The sequence below is a fragment of the Priapulus caudatus genome, unplaced genomic scaffold, assembly GCF_000485595.1.
Source record: "Priapulus caudatus unplaced genomic scaffold, Priapulus_caudatus-5.0.1 Scaffold3548, whole genome shotgun sequence".
Classification (NCBI taxonomy): domain Eukaryota; kingdom Metazoa; phylum Priapulida; class Priapulimorpha; order Priapulimorphida; family Priapulidae; genus Priapulus; species Priapulus caudatus.
Window position 1 is genome coordinate 4,551 of NW_014580609.1, and position 4,776 is coordinate 9,326.

Consider the following 4,776-nt stretch of genomic DNA (forward strand, 5'->3'; position numbering starts at 1 on the left):
GAGAGAGAGAGAGAGAGAGAGAGAGAGAGAGAGAGAGAGAGAGAGAGAGAGAGAGAGAGAGAGAGAGAAAGAGTACAATGCAATTTCTTAAATTAATTAATTTTCTTTACAGATGGCTAACTATTACTAACCCGGTTGGGTTGAATGATGAACAGTGCGGAAATACAGTGATTGGTCAAATCGTGTGTGAGAGTAGACATTTAAATTAACGACACATACTAGGTTCACAAGCAACACGTTCTAGTACTCGATGTGGCTATTCAGGATACGAATGTATAGTTCAGATATATTTCTCTTAGCTACACAAGATCTAACAACATATACCTGGCATACACATATTCGAATAACGTACAATAGTCCCATTTATCCATGCAAAAATCTGGGTCGAGCGGGACGTCAATTTTTTTTATCGGGTACCAACTCTATTCGATATACGTGAAATATACATGCGTCTATGACCGTATTGGTCATAGACACAAGCTATCTGAAATCCCACATTGAGCCTTATACTGGGGTTCTCTTAGCAGTTAACAAACTTAACTCTCCAAAGTCTCGAACCAACTCGCGCCAGCCTAGAGACTTGACCGTGATCCTTTGCTCATAGACGGAACACCTCTGTGTGGTTGGCAGCGAGTGTATAATACCGCCTATATAAGCACCTGACAAATGATAGTCGTTCGATCATTTCGCTTAACCGGGCTAGTTCATGCGAACATAGAGCGCCATCGCCATATAGGGCCTACTTGTGTATTCTCATATAGCGACGATACGTGTTGGCAAATACAACCCGGAATGACAATCAAAAGGTATGAGTGATATTTTTTGCGAGCGATATTCAAAGATGCGTTGTACACAACCGATATGGTTACTTGCAGAAAAATTGCAGAAAGGCCTAGCTTGCTCATGAGTAAATGACGCTACAAAGTTTAAAGACTATTAGGTAAATCAATAAATGTACTTCAAAATAAATAAAATAATTCAAATAAAATATCCGTCATATCCGCGAGAGTAGCCGTCAGTTAAGACCAGGGAAAGACAAATTGCATATATTATATATCTCTAGTATCTATGTTGGCGTGTATACGTTGGCGTGTGGCGTGTGGCGTGTGGCGTGTTGCGTATGTACCCAGCTAATCCCCCAGCGGAAGAAGAAGAAGAGCGAAAGAGGATGAAGATGAGAAGAGAACCAGGCCTTCCAATCGTCCAGCGGAAGAGGGAGAAGCAGACGGAGAAGATGGAGAAAGAAAAACTAACAGAGGAGCAGCAGATGAGCAGAAGAAGCAGAAGACTAACACGTTGACGATAGGGTAAGCTACATCGTAATTTCACTGTATACATAGCCACAAATTCGGAAATAATTTATTAACAGTAAAATAGCTCGCGAATTGTCGAGCAGCGCGCGAATTTTCGTAGTTATATAGCTAGCGCATGGTATTCGAATTTCATTGTACGGCGTGACGGTGACTCAAAGCGTCGAAAGGGAAGATGTCGAGATAGTAAGCCTATGCGATGAGAAATGCGAGGCCCCTAGCCGCTTCTAAAGTATGACCTCGAACGTGGCCAATAGGGTAAGCTGAAATTAGCGTCCCTGCCAACAGAGGCATACTACGGTACAAACTCACCATAGTGCATAATAAAGATATTTAATTAAAGGTGACGAACGAGCTAAAACAGCGGAGCGCCCGGGAATGGGTACGTCCGATTTCGTCACGCGTCGCGTCATTTTTGAGTCACGGCTGCTAGCCGATAACATTTGGTCGATACCACGACATAGCAAAACCACGAATTCAAATTTTTAATAAACAAAGAGTTGGCTATGGATCTGTGTTTACGATATAGCTTAGCCGGTGATATCTGTATTTTATGTTTCGTTGTTTGTTTGTTTTCTTTTGATTAACAGATTTACTAACGTGTTGTACGCGGTAAGAGGTATCCTTGTTTCGCCATCCTTCCCTAGCCTTTCCATGCCGATTCCAGTTGAGTTACCGTTGCAGACTGTCGACCTCTTCCTGTGATACGGAAAATGAGACGTCATTTTTTACTAGACAGCTGCAGCAATATCCCCTCAACTCGTTTCAAAACAGGAATTTCCATTCCTTCTCGGACCTCAAGGATTTACCTCACCATCATGACACTGTTTAATGTTTCAGACTTAGACTAACGTTTTTAACTTTTAATGTTTTTTATATATAACTGTATTTTCGTGGGAACACTAATTATTTCGAGAGGGAAGGAAGGATTGTTGTATTGTAGGGCTAATTAGGGCTTTGCGTCTATACTTCTAACCCTGGTTAGTTATTGTTGTTTTGGTAATGACGCGGGATGTACGGCACTATATATACGTAGCCCCACCCCGCACCCTAATGATTACAGACAGTTGCGCGTTAATATGTCACTAATAGTAGAAGCAGCGGGTGAGAAACTGGTTCGGATTGTATTGCGTCCGGGTTGTTTTAAGAAGCGTATAAATAGACGCTCGGAGAGACGGAAGAGGGAGCTACCGAGTTACGGAGTCAGGGCGTCATTTAACCAGAGGAGATACGACGATGTAGAAAGATATACGAAAACGGAGATGACGGGACCTAGGCACGGTCACCCACCTAGGTTGCCGTATGTATATATTTTGTATGTGTTCGAGTTTACTAATAATGTCCTAGTTCAACAACGAATCAGCGACTACGTCATCTAGCTCTACGTCATCTAGCTCTACCTGACTACGCTGCTACTCTATTTGCTACAATCGGCTACGCTGCTACAATCTGCTATTTGCTACAATCTACGGTTGCTACAAGTCTAAGCTGTCGACGCTACAGAACCCTACACGGAGATCTTCAACTATTCGCATTACAATACGTATTTGTAAAAGCCGGGTTTCCTTTGTATGCGAATCTGATCAAGTCAGGCTCTGCTAGTGCTGTAACAAAGTTCTTTTTACTTGTATTGGACGAATGGAGTTCTGTAATGTACCAATACAACGATTGCCGTGAAGTAATCCCTAGGGTATCGTGGTACGTGTTTTTATCTGTTTCTGTCATTAACGAACTACATTCGCTCGACGAATTTGTTCATAACACTTTCGCTGCGCACCCACACTCGTTATCCATATAATAACAACTTGCAGCTCGCTGATGCTGTCTGGTTGCCTGGTGGAGTCAACAACAAATACTAAAATTGCATATTACGGAGAATGGAGCTAGACTCACTAAATAATAAAATAAAACACTGTCATTTTATGTATATACGATATGCACGTTACGCAAGCGAGTTATGCAAGCGAGTATATTACCCACGTATTATTCAATGTTACCATAGTGATGTTGAGGTAGTGCGTAGGGTAAGCGCAACAAACGTATAAATGTAGTATATTGATCAAAAAGCAGTTTCACTGGTTGCTATAATACTTTTTCAGAGTCATACCTATTGAACATCGATTGAATTAATTGCCAACTTACCAAACGTTGTCTTGGAAATGTAAACCACCTCTGTCAGTGTATGGATATTCTATTTCCATGTCAAATTATAGAAAGGGTTTTCATTTTCTAGTTAACAATAGTGCAAAGAGTGAAGGTAATTGAAAGTCATTAAATGTTGTGTTCGCGTCTCCCAAACAACATGCATAGAGATTCAGACTAAAAATAAAATAAACAGGGAAACAGCATGCACAAACGTAAAAGGTAGGGTACAGGTTGGCTTGCGTTACACTCATAAGTGCGATAATGTTGGACCTTGGACTTTTTATGTACCTACACATGCCAGGTTGTAGATTGCTCAATTGTTATATGTGTGGTTAGAATCGCGTAACGCATCTATATTTCGTCGTTCATGTTATTAACGAGAAAAACAATCTGTAAGCTACAACTATATAATAGCTCGATCACTTATATCCTAAAATTATATATATAGTTTATATTCTATATTACACACACGCGCGCGCGCACACGCACACACACGCACGCATACACACACACATACACATTACACACACACACACACACACACACACACACACACAGCACACAACACACCACCACACACACAGCCACACACACACATCACGCCACACTAACGCACTACTACATCTCACACACACACACACAGCACACCACAGCACACACACACACACACAGCACCACCACACACACACAACATCACACAGCACACACACACAGACGAGCACGCACGCATCGCACGCACACACCAGGGGCACTCACACAGCGCACACGCACACGCCACAGGCAGGTCCGTCTGACGACACCAGCCAAATGTGCCTGCGCCACAGACGGCACAGTGCCACACACAACACAACACAGGGCCACAGCCACAGGATGCTTGGTGCGGCGTGAGGCCACGCAAAAGCGCCGGGGCGGCACGCGACGGCCGCGCGGTGGAGGACGAGCACGCGGCACGACACACTCACAGACGCACACACACGACACACAGTACACACACACACACACACACACAACACACTACACGCACACACACACACACACACACACATCCCACACACACACATCGCGCACACACACACACACACACACGTAAGACACCACACACCACATTGGCCACAACACACACACACACAACCACACACACACAACACATCACAATCACACACACACACACAACACACACGACAAACACAGCACACACATGCTAGCCACATCAGAAGGCCTACGTACCACAGCACAGCGTGCATCACAGCACACACAAGAGAGAACAGGAAACAACAACTGAAACACACTGATATATTCATACATCAACGCTTCGGCATAA

The 4,776-nt window shown here is 43.4% G+C and overlaps 1 long non-coding RNA gene across 1 annotated transcript in view; it reads left to right on the forward strand.

Annotated features, from left to right (window-relative positions):
• The first annotated feature begins 2,342 nt into the window (after positions 1-2,342).
• Positions 2,343-4,776, forward strand: part of LOC106819492 — a 7,886-nt gene continuing 5,452 nt past the window's right edge. The window contains exon 1 of the long non-coding RNA XR_001395439.1: positions 2,343-3,008. This is a non-coding gene — a long non-coding RNA (uncharacterized LOC106819492). The remainder of the gene's footprint in view (positions 3,009-4,776) is intronic.